Below are 20617 nucleotides of genomic sequence, written 5' to 3' on the forward strand. Positions count from 1 at the left end.
GGCCGCTCCGGGGAGCTGCAGTCCCAGGGAATAGAGCCCGGGCGTCGCCGGTGGGAGAGAAGGTGTCTCCATCCGCCGGTGTCTCCTGAGGGCGTGGGCTCATTACCGCTGCCTAGGGCCGACTCACTGGGGCGCAGGTGAGCCGGCGCCTGGGTGCTCCCACCACGGGACCGCTGGGCTGGGAGGGGCGGCTCCTGCCCCCGTCCCTGTCCCACCCTGTCCCCGCGGGGCCTGCAGGTCGCGTAGGCGGCGCGCAGGGAGGGGCGCACGGTCAATGCCGTAGGGCCTGGGCACAGACGCAGCATGGGCGGATCCCAACTGGCAGGCGACGGCACAGAATGAGGGAGGAAGTGACCTTAGAGCTGGGCCTGCAGAGGCACGGTTCAGAGGAGACGAGGGAAATGCATGAGAGGTGAGGGCGAAGGCCCAGCTTTGGCAGCGGGCAGGTGGGGAAGGCTCACGTGCAGGGAGAGGCACGCCGCAGGGGCCAGGGCAGGTGCAGGGCAGCACGGGGTGGGCGGCTGGGCTCCAGCTGCCCTGCACCTGTCATGAACTCAGCTGAGGGGCATGAACTCAGCTGAGGTCCCGGCCTGGGATCAAGCGGCCAGGCAAAGGCCAGCCAAAACCAGTTACTGTCCAGCAGATGCCTACTCATGGCGACCCCGTATGTGTCAGAGTAGAACTGCTCTATAGGCGTTTCAGTGGCTCATCTTTTGGAAGTCGATGGCCGGGCCTTTCTCCCGAGGTGCATCTGGGTGGACTCCAATCCGCCAACCTTTTGATGAGCAGCCAAACGCTTAAAGGCCAGCAGAGGGGACCAAATCCCCAAAGGCTAACCTTAAAGAAATGCAAATTAAAATAAGGCTCCCCCCCACCCCCCCTCACCCGCCGATTTTAGAGTCGGAGAAGAGAAGAATCCATGTGGTCAGGGCTAGTGAGCTCCTGGAGGAACAGCCGCCCCCCCACGAGCGGGTGGGCGTTAGTAAGCTTTTCCTGAGGGGCAGTTCGGCAAGAGACGCCCAAATGTCACCCACATGTCGCCTGTCCCTGCCTTTTGACCTGGTGGCTTCACTTTAGGGATTTATTAGAGAGAAACAGGCATTCAAAGACATGTCCACGGCCAATGCAGCTTTATTGATATCTGCAAAGGTGAAAATTGCAGACCCTAATGTCTGTCAGAAAAGGAGCCCTGGTGTCACAGTGGTTAAGCGCTCGGCGACTAACCGAAAGGTCAGCAGTTCTAACCCACCAGCCGCTCCCGAGAGAAAGACCTGGCAATCTGCTTCCATAAAGATTACAGCCTTGGAAACCCTATGGGGGCAGTTCTACCCTGCCCTATAGGGTCGCTATGAGTCTGAATTGACTGTCTTCGGTGGATTTGGTTTGGTTTTGGGGAATGGCGGTCCCAAGCCCCTGAAATGCGTCAGCCCATCAGTCAAATGCCTTACTGTGCAGCGCGGTAAAAAAGAGGGCGTCCAGCTGTGTGCCTGGGCGGAGAGCTGTGCCCACGACACAAGGCAGATGACAGCAGTGTGGTACGCAGCACACAGCCTGTGACTGCACTTACAATAGCGAGCCTGTAGAATATGCACCAACCGTAAGCGGTGGGGGGGGGGGGCGGAAATCAAGAGAGAACTTTCCTTTTCTCTTCTAAACCGTTTTGCAGTAAAGGCCAAACAACACAGAGAGAAAATACAGACAGACAGAGGGGAAGCATGGGGCTTTCATACCCAGAGAGAGCGAGCCAGTGGCTTTTAGGAGAGACAGGCCCTTGTTCCTTGAACTAATGTTATTATTGAGCACCTGGAGATCCTGGTGGCGTAGTGGTTAAGAGTATGGCTGCTAACTAGACGGTCGGCAGTTTGAATCCACCAGGTGCTCCTTGGAAACTCTATGGGGCAGCTCGCTGTGAGTTGAGATGGACTCCACAGCAATGGGTTTGGTTTTTTTTTTTTTTTTTTTTTTGGTTTCGCGATATGCAGGGCTGTCAGTTGGAGCCTGGGGAGCTTTGCGCGCAAAGATGGAAGAGCAGAGGCTCACCCTGGGGGAAGCGCGGAGCCCCCTCCCCCACCCCGTGCATCCCGCACTGCGCAGGGACCTTGCCGCCTCTGCACCGCAAGGCCCTTGGCCTGGACCCCTGGGGGCAGCAGGCCTTTCCCCGGGCTCAGTGACCGGCATAAGGGGCTCCAAGTGTCTCCAGAACTGCCATTTCCTGGCACCCACTATGTTCCAGGCGCGGGAATACTTATTTTACTAAATTTCACAAAAGCCCCTCCAGGAAGGTATTTTTGTCCTAGCTGGGTGAGGAGGGGGATCAGAGAGGGCACCAGGGATTCCAGTCAGCTCTTAGCCCAGCGACCCTCGCAATAGCTGCCACTCCGCGGGATACGGTCGCGATTTGAGTCGGTGGGCTCTGTCTGAGTCAGACCTGGCCCAATGATTGCATCCACCACTTCCTAAATGTGTGATCTTGGCCAGGGTAGTGATCTTTTCTCTGGCCGGGCTGCTCATCTGTAAAAAGGTTGTTATTGTCAGGTGCGGTCCACCCGGTTCTAACTCAGAGCCACCCTATGTACAACAAAACCACAAAGCACTGACCGTCCTGCATCAGCCTCACAACCATTGCTGCGTTTGAGCCCATTATTTCAACCACTGTGTCAACCCATCTTGTTGAGGATCTTCTTCTTTTTCAAAGTAAAGTATTATAATGAAATGTGCAAAGACCTGGAGTTAGAAAACCAAAAGGGAACAACATGTTTGGCATTTCTTCAGCTGCAAGAAAAAATTCAAGCCCCAACTTGCAATACTGAGGGATTCTATGAAACCCTATGGGGCAGTTCTACTCTGTCCTATAGGGTTGCTGTGAGTTGGAATTGACTCCACCACAACTTTCTATTTGTTTGTTTATGGGCAAAATATTGAACATCACAGGAAGCATCAAAAGAAGAGGGAAGGAATACATACAGTCATTGTACCAAAAAGAGTTGGTCGACATTCAACCATTTCAGGAGGTAGCATATGGTCAAGAAACCGATGGTACTGAAGGAAGAAATCCAAGCTGCACTGAAGGCATTGGCAAAACACAAGTCTCCAGGAATTGACGGAATACCAATGGAGACGATTCGACAAACGGATGCAGTGCTGGAAGCACTCATTAGTCTATGCCAAGAAATATGTAAGACAGTTACCTGGCCAACGGACTGGAAGAGATCCATATTTGCACCCATTCCAAAGAAAGGTGATCCAACAGAATGCTGAAATTACCGAAGAATAGCATTAAAATTCCACTCAAGTAAAATTATGCTGAAGATCATTCACAAGCAGTTGCAGCAGTACATCAACAGGGAGCTGCCAGAAATTCAAGCTGGATTCAGAAGGTGGTGTGGAACAGGGATATCATTGCTGATGTCAGATGGCTCTTGGCTGAAAACGGAGAATACCAGAAAGATGTTTCCTGTTTTATTGACTATGACTGTGTGGATCATAAAAAATTATGGGTAACTTTGCGAAGAATGGGAATTCCAGAACACTTAATAGTGCCCTAAAAAGGGGTGGGGGATAAATAGCATCAGCCCACAGGGCAGTGTGCGGATTAAAGAAGGTAATGCGTGTAGTTGGGAACAGGAGTCAAGCACGGGGCTAAGCGCTTTTATGGGTACAGTCCTAATGAGTTGGCCCGTCTTACAGATGAGGAAACTGAGGCTCGCAAGGTGAGACATTTCACCCAAGGTCTCATCGTGGCAGATGCGGAGGTTACGTGCATCCTTAAGAGCCCGTTTCCTACCCAGACACGTGCGCTCTCTGCGCTTGGCCCTCCTAGGCCCTGCCCCTCCAGGAGGCCCCGCCTCCGGCCCTCCAGGCTCCCAAGCCGCCCAGCCCTCCCAGGCCTGGCCCCGCCCACCCGAGGCCCCGCCCCTCCCTGGCCCGCGGTGAGCCCCGGCTTCCCAGCCCTCCCACGCCGCGCACCGACGCGAGGCCCCGCCCCTCCCAAGGCCCCGCCCCTCCCAGGCCTTGCCCGGGCCCCGCCGCCCGCGCCGCGGCCTCGCCCTCAGCCAATCGTGGCGCCGGCGTCTGTGCGCTCGGCCCCCGCACCCGCCCGCCGGCTACTCACTTTGCTGCTGTTGCTGCTGCCGCCGGCTCCGCTGCAGCTGCGTCTTGGCTGTGACTCGGTGAGGCCGGCAGGGACGGCGGGGTGTGTAGAGGCTGCACTGGGGCGGGGCTCCCTTCCCCTGTGGTAGATTGGGTCTGGGGTCTGCCCGGGGTCTCAGCCCCCAGGCCGCTCCCGCAGGGCAGCGGGAGGAAGGTTTGACCCTCGGACTTAGCGGGACGCCTCCGGCTTGGGGCTGGTGGGGCCGCCGGCGCCTTCCCTCCTGTCCTTCCCTTTCATCTCCGGGAGTGGAGCGGGTCGGGGGATCGGCCAGCACGCTACCCGGGCCTGTGCAGCAGCGGGAGGGATGCTCGTCCCGGGACTTGGCGGAGCGCCTCCAGCTCGGGGCCAGTGGAGGGACACCGGTACCCTTAGCCCTCCGTTCCCTTTCCCCTCCCCGGGAGAGAATTGGGTCTGGGGTCCGCCCGGGGTCTCAGCGCGCGGCACCGGTCTCGTGCGGCAGCGGGAGGGATGCTCGACCCGGGCCATGGAACCGCCAGCGCCCTTACCCCACTCCACTCCTCCGGGAGAGGATTGGGTCTGGGTTCAGCTCGGAGTCAGTCAGCCGGCGGGCGGGTCTCAGCGCAGCGGGAAGGATGCTCTACCCGGAACTTGGCAGGGTGCTGCCGGCCCCCTCCCCGCGCTGCCCCTGCAGTGCAGCCGTGGGGACACGCCCTTGGCGCGGGGATTTCTGGTGTGGTCCCAGCGGCCGTCGCGAAAAGGGTGGGGGCAGCGGCTGGGTCCCTGCTGGCGAGCGCCCTCGCGCCCTTCCCAGTGCGGCTCTGGTCAAGGTAGGTGGGTCAGGGCAGGTGGGCGTCGAGAGCCTGCCCAGGGCCTGGCGGCCGGGAGGCGGACGTCACGTGGCCAGGGCATCGGGAACTTGCAGCCTGCGAACCGGACGGTGCGGACCCCATCAAGTATCAGGTTCCTGGCCACCGAGTGGCAGGCTGGCTGTGTCCCACTCTAATCAGAACCATCTCAGCGAGTGATCAGCCAGTTTGTTTCATTTTGCTCGAAAGGCCTTGGATCAGGGTCTTTATACTGTAAATCGGTAGTTGGCCTTCCTCAAAGCCCTAGGAAACGAAGATGAGGGCTTATCTCACTGTTTTGACTCCTATTGCCCCATAGAGTTTCCAAGGCTGCAATCTTTAGGGAAGCAGACTGCCACATCCTTCTCCCGCCATGCTGTTGGTGGGCTCCAACCGATGACCTTTGGTTAGCAGCCCAGTGCTTAAACCACTGCGCCACTGTACTCCCAAAGAGTTAGGCATCCCAGGTAATCACCAGGTTAAATACAGGACAAGCTTAATCTTCCCAACTCGGGCAGGCTTTCGGCTCTTCTGTGCTCCGTGTAGTAAAATACCCAAGAGTAGATTTTAGTAGGAAACTGGTAACTTTGTAAGTTCCTGAGTAAAATTAAAATCCGTTTAACCTTTTGAAAAGTGTATTTTGTTACACTATTTTCTTCCACAGGCCTGCCGGTTTCTGGTCATTCCAGATATTCAAGCAGGTTTATTTCCTTCTCAGCTATAAACCAAAAGAATAAAAAAATGGCTGAACCCCACCACTGGTCTTGTATTTCTGCCAGCAAGCATCACTCCCTGTCCCCCATTATTTAACTTGACTCCTGCGTAGTAGTTGGGTCGTTATGAATATGACATTGATGTGGCTGATAATTCATCTCGTGGCGGGCGGTAGGTGGCTAGTTCTAAGATGATCTTGGGAACGATGTGCCTTCGGATGGGTTCTGAATCTTTGGTATGAACTGAACTTAGCGTTCGGTGTTGGTGCTTCTGGTCGGTCTTTTTGCCTCTATACCAGTCTGGGCTCTTTTTCTCTTGTAAATTACTGGTTTCCTGCAATGAAGGATTGCTGGATTTGACACGGAACTCCATTTGGGGGGTTGTGTTTATTTAGCAAGCTTATATTGAGATATAATTCACAAACCATACAATTCACCCACTTAAAGTGCACGATCCAGCGTTTCTGGTATACTCACAGATGTGCTGAACTCCATTTTAACAGCTGTTTGAATGAAAAAGAAAGCAGGGCCAGCTTCAGGAGTCCGCATACTTTGTATCAAAATGGTGGAAGTTGGCACCAGGCAAGTTGACATCTGGCACAGGCCAGACTAACCTTTTGAATTTGTACTAAAAACAAGCCGCCTAACCTGAGAGGGGAAGGGAGTGAAATTAGCATCCCTTTGCGCGGCTGGTGCACTTGGCCCTGGCGACTGACCAGTGGTCACCCAGCGGTCAAGTGCCTGGGCCTTGGGGGAGAGTTCTGGGGCCAGAGCCTGGTATTGCTCAACTCTGTCCCCGTTTCTCCATTCATAAAAGCACCGCTAATTTTTACTTGGGAGCATGGTTTGAGCTTCGCAGTGGAACGCTCTGGGCCGTTCTTTTGGAGCATGGTGGGAGCGGTGCCAACGTTTATAGTTGGTTCCGTACAGTATCTGTCATCAGGAGCACAAAAATCTTAATTGCCCCAAAGTTAGGCATGGCAAAACTCGGCCTTGCCCCAGTGGAGAGCTGTTTTGCATTGTGCCCGCAGTCGCTGGGGTGCTTGCGAGCTTTCTGCAGAAGCATTTCTCCGGGCTCGGCCAGTGGAACAGGATCTGAGCGCCGGGACGCAGCAGCCGGGGGCGGGGCTCTGGCGGTAACCTTTCCCCTACTTTTCTCCGCCGTCACGTGGCGCGGGGGAGGTGCTGCGGAAGCTGCGGTTGCCAGTGGTGCTCTTCCAAGGACGGTACAGTCCCGCCCTGAAGGCGGCTGGAGGCGGAAACGGGGCGTACAAGCTCGGGGCTGCGTTTGCGCTTAGGTGCTTCACATTTTTTCTTTTGTTGGAAAAAATGTTTAGTCACTGTGCGCAGTTGTTACTGGCAGGCCAGGGTTTCTGGGCTAGTGTAAGCTGGAGCGTGAATTCCGCATGAATTGGTGCTTTAAAAAGAAAAGTATTCAAGACAGTCATTTTAAAGTGTGTCTAAGACATTCTGCCTTAGAAATCTGACTTGGAGGACAGCCAGAACGCTCCTTAGGAGCGAGGAGGGCGAGACTACGTCTCCCATACTTTGGACATGTTATCAGCAGGGACCAGTCCCTGGAGAAGGACATCATGCTTGGTAGAGTAGAAGGTCAGCGAAAAAGAGGAAGACCCTCAACAAGATGGACTGACACAGTGGCTGCACGTGTGGGTTCAAGCATAACAACGATTGTGAGGATGGCGCAGGACCAGGCAGTGTTTTGTTCTGCTGTACATGTGGTCGCTGTGAGTCGCAACCGACTCTATGGCTCCTAACAACAAGAAGACATTCTTTGGCTGATACTTTGAAGAGGGCCACTTCTGCTTTCTTAGAACGAATTATGTTCATCTTGAGTTGTTTTTTTTTTTTTCACTAAGATTAAAAAAAAAATAAAAGCATTGCTCTTGGTGCAAAATTCAAAAGGTGCAAATGGTTAAAGACAATGTTCTACATTCTACCTTGGTGAGTAGCGGCTGGGGTCTTAAGAGCCTGTGAGCAGCCATCTAAGATACTCCACTGGTCTCACCCCTTCGGAAGCAAGGGAGAATGAAGAGAACAGGATACAGGGAAAAGATTAGTCCAAAGGACTAATGGACCACAGCTGCCATGGCCTTCACCAGACTTGAGTCCAGTACAGCTAGACGGTGCCCGGCTACCACCAACTGCTTTGACCAGGATCACAATAGAGGGTTCTGGACAGAGCTGGAGAAGGATGTAGAACAAAATTCTAACACACACACAAAAAAGACCAGATTTGCTGGCCTGAAGGAGACTGGAGAAACCCCGAAAGTATGGCCCCCAGACACCCTTGTAGCTCAGTGCGGAAGTCACTTACGAAGGTTCACCGTTCAGCCAGGGATTGGACAGCCCCATAAAACAAAACGGGACTAATGAGGTACAGCAGTCCAGGGACAAGGACTAGAAGGCAGAAGGGGACAGGAAAGCTGGTGATAGGGAACCCAAGGTTAAGAAGGGACAGTGTTGACATGTTGTGGGGTTGTTAACCCTTGTCATAGGGCAATATGTGTACTGTTTAATGAGAAACTATTTTGTTCTGTAAACCTTCATCTAAAGTAAGAATAGCAGCACAACTGGAAGAATGTAATCGATGTCACTGAACTGTGCATGTAGAAATTTTTGAAATGGTGTATCTTTGGCTATGTATATTTTCACCAAAAAAAAAAAAAAAAAAACTTGAGAAGGGAGAGGGTTGACATGTGGTGGGTTTGTTGACCAATGTCATAAAACAATATGTGTACTGACTATTTAATGAGAAACTGTTTGTTCTGTAAACCTTCACCTAAAGTACAATTAAAAAAAAAAAAAATAGGAAAACATGCAAATGGGAACACAGTACAGTGTCGGCCACTATTAATAGTTTGTTTGATAGATGCCACCACTATCAGCAGTTCCTTTGATGATTCTAGAGGTAGTCTAGGTTGGAGAGGGTGTCTTAAAAGTCTATCATGTAACACAAGGGAGGAGTGTTATCTGCGTTTCGGTATCTAATATTTTGCTGCCTTTTGTAAACTTCATCTTTTACCCTGCGCAAATACCAGGTGGAGATCAGGTCCACGGCTGGCCCTGGGCCGTGGTCTGCTTTAACCTGTCTGGGTCACGTGATAGACGAGCTCAGTTGTGACGAATGCCCGTTCACCTTTGCCTTTCTTTTCTGTGGCTTGTTCTTACGCCCAGGAATGTTTGGGGAAGTTAATAATTGGAAGAAGTTGTGCAGCTGAGTAAGGTGTGTCTCTCTGGTGTGTGAAGGAGGATCATTGCTACCTTGAGGGTTGGGAAACAGGGTGGGTACTGCTTACAACCTTGGGGTTATCGACTGATCCGTGGACATGGTGATCTTTAGGCAAAAAGGAAAGGGATCATCCATACCCCCCGGGCTGGTCTGTGGTGCTGCAGGTCACCCTTCAACCCAGGAAGCTGAGCATGAGTCTAGCCTTCCCATCCCTGGTGGCACAGTAGTTAAGAGCTCAGGCTGCTAACCAAAGGGTCTGCAGTTAGAATCCACCAGCCGCTCCTTGGAAACCCTGTGGGGCAGTTCTACTCTGTCCGTATGAGTTGGAACTGACTCGATGGCAATGGGTTTGGTTTGGTTTTTCCATCCCAGTGACACAGAGCAAGCATGTGGGTGGGTGTTGAATGAACGACAGTGTTTTAGGCCCCATTTCTCCCCTGGATTGCTGTGACCTCCCAGCGTGATAGAGGGTCCCTTGGGGCAGGGTTAGTTCAGCTGGTTCACGGCAGTTTCACGGGAGGGAAGCCGTTGGGCCCTCCTCCCAGGTCTGTTTTCCAAAGCTTGTGTTTGATCCCTTTTCCAGGCTGAGCACTTAACCACTGCACCACCAGGGCTCCTTGAAATAAACCCAGGTTCTACCAAACACTCTCTCGGCTGCAGGTGGGTTTTAAGGATACAACTGCTTTTCCCCAGTCCCCACACTGCAAAGTGTGGTTTGACAGTGTCAGTGATGCTTCTGGGTGCAAAGGTCAAGAACATGCACGGGAAATAGAGTCAGTCCCTCCCGTGGTTTTGGGAACATCTGTAGGCAGCCCTGGTGGTGCAAACCGTTCGCTCTCCACTGCTAACCTAAAGGTTGGCATTTGCAGCCACCCAGAGGCTCCGCTGAAGAAAGACCTGACTATCTGCTTCTGTAAAGATTGTTAGGTGCCCTCGAGTTGATTTCCACTCATAGTGACCCCGTGTGACAGAGTAGAACTGCCCCATGTGGTTTTCTAGGCTGTAATGGAGCTCAGTTCTGCTCTGACACAAATGGGGTTGCTGTGAGTCAGAATAGAATTGATGGCAAAGGGTTTAGTGTTTCTGGTAGGGTGGGAACAGCATGCGGGTATGAAGAGGGCTCTGGGACCGCACACAGCCCTCTTCCCAGCAGCCCGCTCTTGTGGCTGTGCTGACATCGTGAGGCTGGAGGCAAGGCAGGCGGGGTTGGAAAGAAGCTACTGGCCCCTAACCCCTGGGCACACCCAGAGAAAAACGTCTGAATAGTCCAGATTGCTGAGGCCTGTCTCTACATTTGGTGTGTTCTTTAGAAAAGTCTGATCCTTGGCGACCTGTCCCCCATTCTTTCTCTTGCTAAGATAGTGTTTCTCTGGTTAACCATTACTTGTTGAAGTGGCGCCATATAAGATTTAAATGTGAACTTGCTTTATTTTTACAGGACCTCAAGAGGTGGAAGTTGTGTTGTTTTTGAGAGTTGTAGAAAAAAGTATGATTCATAATTTCTTGTATAACCTGATCTGGCACATCAGACTTACCCTGTACATGTGAATGGTTTATTATGATATGCATCACTGCTAGAAATTAAACTGTGTGATTCAATTCAAATAATGCAGATATTGAACGCTCGGTCCGAACATCAAGATACAGATACAGTCAATATATAGCCTTTAATAAATGAAAGTGTATACTCTTCCAAAAAACATAAAGTGAATTTTGAGGCTCACATTCTTGCTTTGAAGGTGCTTCCGATCAGGTTAAAAACCAAAAAAAAAAAAAAAAAATCCCTTGCCGTTGGGTCGATTCCGGCTCATAGCGACCCTATAGGACAGAGTAGAACTGCTCCATAGGGTTTCCAAGGAGCAACTGGTGGATTTGAACTGCTGTCCTTTTGGTTAGCTGTAGCTCTTAACCACTTTGCCACTAGGGCTCCTCCAGTCAGGTTAAACCCCCCGAAAAACCAAACCCGTTCCCACTGAGTGGATTCTGACTCATAGAGACCCTGTAGGACAGAGAAGAACTGCCCCGTAGGGTTTCCAAGGCTGTAATCTTCGTGGAAGCAGACTGCCACAGCTTTCGCCCATGGAGCAACTGGTGGGCTCGCACCAGTGACCTTTTGGTTAGCAGCCGAGCGATCAACCGCTGTGCCACCGGGTCTCCTTTCCAGACAGGTTAGGGAAATAACGTTGATGTTTGTGTACATAGTTACTTAAAAAAGTACAAGAGCCCATGACAGAGTAGTTTATGGTGTACGAAGAGGATGCGTGTCCACGCACGTTGGTTGGAGAGGAGCTGGGTTTGTTTTTTTTTTCTTGCTGTTATTGCTGATTTTTCCCTGCGCCTAACTTCTCACCCCAACCATCAGCATCACAGCCGGAATACTTGCTTCTTACTCTGAAGGAAGCTCACGCTACAGCATGGATGGACGTTGCAAACATTACGCTGAGTGAAATAAGTCAGTCACCAAAGGCCAAATACTGTATGATCCCATTTCTAGAAGTATCTAGAATAGTGTCTAGAATAGACAAGTTCAGAAAGGCCAAAGTTCATTAGTGGTTTCCAGGGGTGGCAGGGAGGGGAGAGGGGAGTCATTGCTTAGGGGACACTGAGTTTCTGTTAACCGTGGTGGAATAATTTGGAAATGAACAGTGGTGATGGTTGCATAACGTGATGAACGTAATCAACGTCCCTGAATCTTACAAGTAAAAGTGGTTAAATTGGCAAATGTTCTGTTATACAGCGAAAGCTGTGAGAGCTGGAACTGGACGGGACTGCCTCGTTTTTCCGGGTCTTGCAGATTTTCTGCCTTTGACAGGGTACGGTTGCCACTTTTCCATCACCCTGGATTAGTGGGAAATACCTGAGCTTTACGCAGGTTTTACTGTATATGTATTTTTACCACAATTAAAAGAAAATAAAAGAAGACCCCTCGTTGCACACCCTAGTTTGAAGGAAACCCCTGGGCTGGTGATGGCTTTACAGAACCTTCCTGCTGCTTTCCTTGAAGTACTCTGGGTAGCTGTGAAGGGTCAGCTGGAGTGTCACCTTGGAAGTCACGGGTGGCCTGGCTGTGGCTTCCCCAAGCTAGAACCAGTCCCGAAGGTGAAACCTGCTTGGCCTAGCCAGGCATAACTCTCAGGACCGTTTGCTATCCAGGAAGCCAGGACTGTTGTAGATGATAAGATATCCACTCTGCCCGCTGTGTTTCCAGGTGTAGGGGCACGTGTCTGCCCAGCCTCTTACTTCCTCCCTGTATAGATGAGCAGAGGCCGCCCCGATGAGGAAGGCAGGTTGTGTCGCCCGAAACCCTGCCTGGTATCCATGCTGAGCCGGCCGGTTGCTAACCTTTGCTCAGAGGGCTTCCAGCAGTTTGCCTGGAGATGAGGTGGGCGGCTGTCAGCTGGATTTTAATAGAAGGCAGTGCCTGTTCTCCTGGGTCTGTGAGTTGTGCAGTTCCAGCGGGAAGACCAGTGTGTATGAATAAGCTGAGAGCTGGCACCAGCCAGGTTGGTAGTTACTGTGGTTTTATTGCTGACTGCAGTCACATTGTTTGGGTTACAACATAGTGACCTGATTTTATATCTGTGATGCAGGAATCCTTTTTTTTTTTTTTTTTAAACTGATGTAGTTTAAGTGAAAGTTTACATTGCAAGTTAGTCTCCCATACAAAAATTTATACATACATTGTGATGTGACCCTAATTGCTCTCCCTATACTGTGACAGCACACTCCTCCTTTCCACCCCTGATTCCCCATGTCCATTCAACCAGCTCCTAACCCTCTCTGCCTTCCCATCTCACCTCCGGACAGAAGCCCGTTTAGTCTCTTGTATCTACTTGAGCTAAGAGGCACACTCCTCACGAGTATCACTTTATGTCCCACAGTCCAGTCTAATCCCTGTCTGAAGAGTTGGCCTCAGAAATTGTTTTAGTTCTGGGCTGATAGAGAGTCCAGGGGCCATGCTTTCTGGGGTTCCTCCAGTCTCAGACCATTAAGTCTGGTCTTTTACTAGAATTTGAGTTCTGCACCCCACCTTTCTCCTGCTCCATCAGGGACTCTCTGTTGTGTTCCCTGTCAGGATGTTCATTGGTGGTAGCTGGGCACCATCTAGTTCTTCTGGTCTCAGGCTGATGAAGTCTCTGGGTTATGGGGCCCTTTCTGTCTCTTGGGCTGCTACTTTCCTTGTGTCTTTGGTGTTCTTCATTTTCCTTTACTCCAGGTGGTTGGGACCAATTAATGCGTCTTAGATGGCCACTTGCAAGCTTTTAAGACCCCAGGTGCCCCTCACCAAAGTAGGATCTGCTGCTGGAATCTTAAGTGGAACTTTTTATGTAGTACCAGCCACTTAGCCTGGGTAGAGAAGAGCATGAGTTTTGGAGACAGATCTGGGTCTGGTCCCCAACTCTGCTGTTTGTTGTCTGGGAATCAGACTCAGTTTTCTCATTAGTGAATGGGTATAGCAACAGTAGCCATTTCATAGGGTCCTCCTGGGAGCTAAATGAGCTAATGCAGGTAAAAGACAGATCACCTTGTTCAGCATCAGCCGAGGAGTTTGGTAAAAGGAATATTCTGTATCTTCATTATTAAAAGCACAAAAATGACCTGTGCCATACCTGTCCATCTACTGGGTAATGAAAACTGTTTGCACTCAACTGCTAACCTAAAGGTTGGCAGTTCAGACTCACCCAGTGGCACCATGGAAGAAAGGCCTGGTGATATGCCTCTGTAAAGATTACAGCCAAGAAAACTCCGTGGAGTATTTCTACTCTGTAACACATAGGACTGCCATGAGCTGTAATCAACTCAATGGCAGCTAACAATAACTACTAACCTAAATGTTGGCGGTTTGAACCCACCTAGCAGCTCCACGGAAGAAAAGACCTGGTGATCTGCTTCCATACGTTACAGCCAAGAAAACGCTATGGGGCAGTTCTTCTCTGTAATACATGGGGCTGCCACGAGTCAGAACTGACTCAGACGGCAGTTTTGTTTTTCTGCTGTATTTATTTATCTACCTATCTACCTGTCTGCCTATTCCCAGCATTTATGGACTGCAAGGCAGCGTTGCAAGACTGACAACAGAGACTTTTGTGACATATTTCTAATCTGTTGCTGTGAAGACAGCTTTGTCAAAGTCCACAGGCAGGTTGCCTTGCAGAGGTGTTTTTCACATCTCCATTCTCCCCGGACCTGTTTTGAAATTTGTGGCAAACTTTGTTCCGCAACGACCTTTCACCTCCTTTCCCAGCCTTTCACCTGCTTGCCTTAGCCTGCTGCGTGTCTCCACAAGGCTGCCGCCACTGCCACCTGCACGCTTCTGAGCTTATGGCTGATGTCCTGAGGGCCAGAGGGAACTTTGCAGCCAGAGGTCAGAAGTGAGGGTGTCGTGGGGACCCCCGAGCTCGCGGCTGGTGTCTGAGGTCTTGGGCCGACTGTGAGCTCTGCCCTCGCTCCAGGTGGCTGGGGTTGGGGAGGGAGTGCCCCATGTGCAGCTGGGGGCAGAACGGAAGTGGTGGCAGAGAAGCGAACCGTGGGGTTTTGGTGCATCCTTACAGCCGGTGTCAGAAGTGGTGATTTTGATATTTTTATCCTCATGGGGAGTGGAGGGCGCCAGGTAAAGTTATTAAAATTATCTTACCAACACTGAATGAGATGCTTCACTTTTTTTTCCCCCAAATGGTTAATTTACCATTCACTGTTGAAGAAGCTTCTGGTCCTCATGATTTGCTTGAGGGCCGTGAACAAAGATTTCTGTTCTTGAGAGGCTGACAGCTTATTCTGGGAGATTAAATAAATAATTTCCAGTGAGGGCGGTTTGCCAGCGGATGCAGGTCACATGGCCACATGTAACTCATTGATTCTTGGGTTTTGGGAACGAGGGCTCCGGCTGAGCAGGTTCCTGGAAGAGGTTGCTTTAGCCTCCAGTTCTCATTGCCATGGACTTGATTCTGACTCATTCCCCCACGTGTTAGAGTAGACTGGGCTCCGGAGGGCTTTCCACGGCTGATTTTTTTCAGAAGCAGATCACCAGGGCTTTCTTCTGAGGCACCTCCGGGTGGGTTCGAACCGCCAGCCTTTCAGTTCGTAGTGGAACGCTTAACTGTGTGTGCCACGTAGGGACTCTGTGAGCTTTCAGCGAGGTGTGAAGACAAGAGCAGAGGCTTCGCCGCTGTGAGTCAGAGTCGGCGCACGTAGGCCACGCCCGTGCGCTTGGCCCAAGCGGAGGGGACGATGACAGATGAGCTTGGGAACAGGGACTGGAGATGAGAATTGTTAAAAACTGTGATAAATAGGTCGTTCTCAACTCGTCTTACTCCGCCCGAGTGCGGATTAGCTTAAGGTGCTTAAAGACTGCTGCAGACCTTAACAACGAGTATCTCCTTTAATACCCATGGCCGTGCCTTAAGGACCCTGTGGGGCAGAGGAGAACTGCCCCATAAGGTTTCCAAGGCCTTCATCTTTACAGAAGCAGACTGCCACATCTTTCTCCTGCGGAGTGGCTGATGGGTTTGAACTGCCGACCTTTTGGTTGGCAGCCGAGCGCTTTAACCACTGCGCCACCCAGGCTGCTGTCTCCTTTAATAGCCCTTGTAATTTCTAAAGCGGCTCCAGCTCGGTGACGTGTCACCAAGTCTGCAGCTCAGCGTGGGAGGTGGTGGCCCCCGGGTGCAGTGGTGGGATTTGTACAAGTTCACTGATGGGTGGGGCTCCCGGCGGATGCCTCCACCTGGTCAACCACGCCGCTGAGAGGCTCAAGCAGGGCCATGCTTCCACGCCAGCTTTGCAGACACGATTTTGTTACTTTCTGTGAAAGTAAACGCAATCATGCCGGGACTGCTTGGACAGACGGGGCTTTTGTCCTCGCCTGTTGGATACCTTTCTGATGTCTCCCTGGCAGCTGGGGGTTGCTACCACAAGTAGCCACCTCTGGTTTACCTCTGAGCTGGTCTCAGCGTTGCACAGCAAGAAATGGCCTTCCATCAGGAGCAGTCCCCGGGACCACTGTCCTGGAGCCCGGCCAGACCTGTTTCCGCTGAGGATCAGCTTTTCACTGGAGAGCGTGCTCCGGGGCCCTGTCCCTCTGCTTCCGACTTCTTGCCCGAAAGCGTGCGGTTGTTGCTCTGTGGTGATTCCCGGAACCACCAATGACAGAACGGAGAGGTTAAGCTCTCGTTTCATCCACCTACATTTTCTCTTCTCGTTTCTTCTTTTCAATTTTTCTTCCCCTTTTTCTTTTTCTGCTCGTCTTTCTAGTGTCGTATTGTCCCCTCTGAGGCCCCCGGGTGGTGCGAACCGTTTGCAATTAGCTGCTAACCTAAAGGTTGGCAGTTCGAACCCACCCATCAGCACCACGGAAGAAAGGGCTGGCTTTCATAAGGATTGTTGTTGTGTGCTGTGGAGTTGATTCTGACTCATAGCGACCCCATATGACAGAGTAGAACTGCCCCATACGGTTGTTGTAGGCTGTTGCCTTTACGGGAGCAGATCGCCAGGTCTTTCTCCTGTGGAGCCACTTGGTGGTTTTGAACCATCAACCTTTCAGTTAGCAGCTGAGTGCTTAACCACTATGCCACCTTCCGTAAAGATAACAGCCAAGAAGCTCTGTGGAGCAGTTCTACTCTGCACACAGGGTCGCCGTGACTCGGAAGCAACTCGACAGCACCAGGGTTTTGGGACCTCCCCTCTAGCCATCCGAGAGCTGGGTCGCAGGTGCGTGCTCGGCCATGTCCCCCAGGGGCCCACCTCTCTCCACTCTGGGCCGATGGTCTTAGGACACCTGGGCATGGGAGTAAATCCCAGATGACAGAGGCTAGAAATAGGCAAGGCCTGGGGGTGACGGGGCGTACGGAGTAGTTGAGCAGGTCTCTTTGGAGGTTTGTATGCAGGTGTGGGGTGGAGGAAGAAGAGCTAGAAGAAGGGGTGAATCAGAAGCTGCAGCTATAATCCAGGGTGCAGTGATATGCATCTGGATTGGGTGGGAGCCATGGAAAGGGAAGTGAGACAGTGGAGCCAGTTTACCTTTCAAAATACGACCCAGCAGGCTTTGGCGGCCGGATTTGCATGGGGTGGGAGGAAGGGCAGCCAGCTCTGGTTACTTCAATCTGGGGGTAGCAGCAGTACCCTGGGGAGGGAGGGTGCAGGTGTGTGGGAAAGACAGTGAGATTAATTTCCATTTGATGTCCCTGGAGTGAGTGTGCACAGGTTGTAGGTAAGCCAAGGGCACGGCTCGTGTGTGGAGGCCAGTGGGGCGAGGTCAGGTGGGAAGAGGAGCAGGTGGCCCAGCTCTGGGGTCAGAGAAGGGCATTGGCACAGAGACCTCCATAAGCTGTGTTCCCGAGCCTGGTGACCTCATCCAGGAGGAAGAAGCAACTGGAAGTGGGGCCTGAACATGTCCCTTAATGGTTCGGCAGTCGTTCGCAGAGAGGCTGGCAGAGCCCCCGCGGCTTGAGGGTCTGGGGAGGGGGCCCCTGCCCGCCTGAGCCCGCGGCCTGCATGCCCCTGGCTGACCCGGCCGCAGCCCGGGAGGTGGATAGGATGGACGGCCAGGATCCAGCCCCGGGGCTGCCTGCCAGCCAGAGCGCAGCCAGCCGCCCCGGCCTCTTCCTTACAAGACTTGTGGTGCTGGGGTTTCCATCCGCCGAGAGACACGACAGTGGTGTCCAGCTGGCCAGGGGGTGAACCTGGGACTCCAGGATTGAGCCAGGAACGGGGAGTTGGAGACAACGTGTGCTCTCTCGGGGTGCCTGCTGCCGGCTGACAGGGCAAGAGAGCCTGGGGAGGGCTGGCTGCCCGGCCATGCTGTGGTGTAGAAGTGGCACCTTTTTTTAGATTTTGTGGTCAGAGTATACATAACGAAACGATCCGCCATTTCAACATTTTCTCTGTGTCTAGACGAGGAGCCCTGGTGGCACCGTGGTTAAGCACTCAGCTGCTGACTGAAAGTTGGCTGTTCGAACCCACCAGCGGCTTCACGGGGGAAAGATGTGGCGGTCTGCTTCCATAAAAATCAGAGCCGTGGAAACCCTGGGGGCAGTTCTACTGTGTCCCATGGTGTTACTGTGAGTTGAAATCAACATGACAGCACCCAGCAACAAGTTCGGTGACGTTAATTAATTATGTTCGCTGTGTTGGAAGTAAGGAGCCCTGGTGGTGCAGTGGTTAAGCGCTCAGCTGCTAACCAAAAAGGTTGGCTGTTGGAACCTACCAGCCGCTCTGCGGGCAAAAGATGTGGCAGTCTGCTTCTGTAAAGATTACAGCCTTGGAAACCCTATGGGGCACTTTTACTGTGTCCTGTAGGGTCACTTTGAGTCAGAATTGACTTGATGGCACCGGAGAACAAGTTCAGTGACATTAATTATGTTCGTTGTGTTGGAAGTGGCATGTTCTTGGCACACGGAAAAGGAGGGGGCATAAGGCAGGCAGAGTGGCACAGTTGCCGCCGTGTCAGGACATCCCCGGCTGGTGTGGACACGGCGGCCACCAGCTGCTGGCCCAGCCCCTCAGAGGGAAGCAGTGAGAGGAGGTGTCACGTGAGCCCACCAAGTGTGAGCACCTGCTTCTTGCAGGGTGGGAGGTGAAACCGGCCAGGAGGCTCTGTGCCAGCTTGCTCAGGTCCCTCTGGGAAATCTGACTTGGGAAACCCAGGGAGACAGGCCAGGGCCTCGGGAAGCAGAGCCAGAAGGTTGGGCGCCATGAGGGCCAAGCAGACACACTGAACACATCCCCAGGGAGCTGGGTCAGGGAGAGTGGAGGCTGAGAGGAGGGACACTGCCTGAGGGAGGGGGAGGGCTCAGCCTGGACTCCCACCCTTGATAAAAAAAATACGGCTCTAACCCATATGAGGTGAGGTCACTCACCACCTCCTTGTTTGCAACAGTGAAAAAACAACCCCCCCCTCCAGATGATCACAGACAGGGCCAAATGGTAGGGTCTCCTGGGAGTGGGGTGCAGGATAGCAGGTGAAGTGAAAGGGCAACAATGCATGGATCAGCGTGTATCAGTGTGGATCAGCATAGGCCTGTATCCAGAGTATAGTGTAGACAAAAAGCAAGTTGCAGAAGGATGTATACAGTATGATAGCATTTGCATAAACTTAACACACAGAATAGCATATAGTGTAAGGAGACTCAAAAATGGATGGGAAGGAGATAAGTTCAAAGTTCAAGGTAGTTGTTACCTCTGGGGAAGGGGAGAGAAGAGAAAGGGCTCTGGAGGCCATCTCAGTCATCTAGTGCTGCTATAACAAAAATACCGCAAGTGGGTGGCTTTAACAAACAGAAATTTATTATCTTATGGTTTAGCCAAAAAACAAATCCATTGCTGTTGAGTCAATTCCGACTCAGCAACCCTACAGGACAGAGTAGAATTGCCCCATAAGGTTTCCAAGGAGCAGCTGGTGGATTTGAACTGCTGACCTTTTGGTTAGCAGCCTGAGCTCTTAACCACTGTTCCGCCAGGGCTCCAGTCACAGTTTAGGCAGCTAGAAGTCCAAATTCAGGGTGCCGGCTCTAGGGGAAGACTTTCTCTCTCTGTTGGCTCTGAGGAAGGTCCTTGTCTCTTTCAACGTCTGTGGGCCCAGCGTTCCTTGGAGATCTCCATGTGTCTTGGCGTCAATCTTCTCCTGGTCTAGGAGGTTCTCAGCGCAGGGACCCTGGGTCCAAAGAATGCGCTCCACTCCCGGCTCTCCTGTCTTGGTGGTAGTAGGTCCTTCCCCTTCTCTTGACTTCTCTCTCCTTTTATCTTTTGGGCTGTGACCTGAGTAAGGGTGTTACATCCCACCCTAATCTTCACTGATATTGTTAGGTGCCCTTGAGTCGATTCTGACTCATAGCAACCCCACATACAACAGAGCAAAACACTGCCTGGTCCTGCTCCATCCTCACAGTCGTTGCTATGTTTGAGCCTATTGTTGGAGCCCCTGTGTCAATCCATCTCGTTGTGGGTCTTCCTCTTTTTCACTGACTCTCTACCAAGTATGAATCCTTGTTAACATAATGGACAGCTCACCCCAAGTGGGACCATAACCACAGGCATAGAGGCTAGGATTTACAACACATCACAGAATGGAGGATAATCCGATCACAAAGTGGAGGCCAGCCACACAATGCTGGGAAGCATGGCCGAGCCAAGCTGACACATATTTTGGGGGAACACAATTCAATCCACGGCAGAGGCCGTAGCTGATGTTTCATTTATTTAAAAAGGGGGGCATTCTGAAGTCACTGTGGCAAAATGTTCCTATTGATTCATTTCCAGAGGGTGTTCTCTGCTTTTCTGTATGTGTGTGCAATACCTCGTGATTTAAAACGGAAAACAATCTTGTTCATGTCTTAGTGCTGCTATCACAGAAATACCACAAGTGAGTCGCTTTAGCAAACAGAAATTTATTTTCTCACCGTTCAGGAGGTTAGAAGTCCAGATTCAGGGCATCAGCTTTAGGGGAAGGTTCTCTCTCTGTTGGTTCTGGGGGAAGGTCCTTGTCTCCGTCCGCCTCTGTGACCTTGGTGTTCCTAAGTTCCTTGGCGGAGTCTTTACCTGGCATCTGCCTTTCCACTTTGTGCGTCTTTCTGTGTCTAATCTGCTCTTTTTATAATTCAGAAGTGATTAGGTTTAGGACACACCCTCCACTGATATGGCCTCATTAGCATAACACACCCTACGCTGATATGGCCTCATTAGCATAACACACCCTACGCTGATA

General features: G+C 51.9%; 1 protein-coding gene across 1 annotated transcript in view; it reads left to right on the top strand.

Moving 5' to 3' along the window:
• The first annotated feature begins 4108 nt into the window (after positions 1-4108).
• CPT1A (carnitine palmitoyltransferase 1A) overlaps positions 4109-20617 on the top strand; it is a 79524-nt gene continuing 63015 nt past the window's right edge. The window contains exon 1 of the mRNA XM_004383636.2: positions 4109-4169. The gene's annotated coding sequence lies outside the window, so the exon portion shown is untranslated. The remainder of the gene's footprint in view (positions 4170-20617) is intronic.

The sequence above is a fragment of the Trichechus manatus genome, unplaced genomic scaffold (genome assembly GCF_000243295.1).
Source record: "Trichechus manatus latirostris isolate Lorelei unplaced genomic scaffold, TriManLat1.0 scaffold00113, whole genome shotgun sequence".
Taxonomy (NCBI): Eukaryota; Metazoa; Chordata; class Mammalia; order Sirenia; family Trichechidae; genus Trichechus; species Trichechus manatus.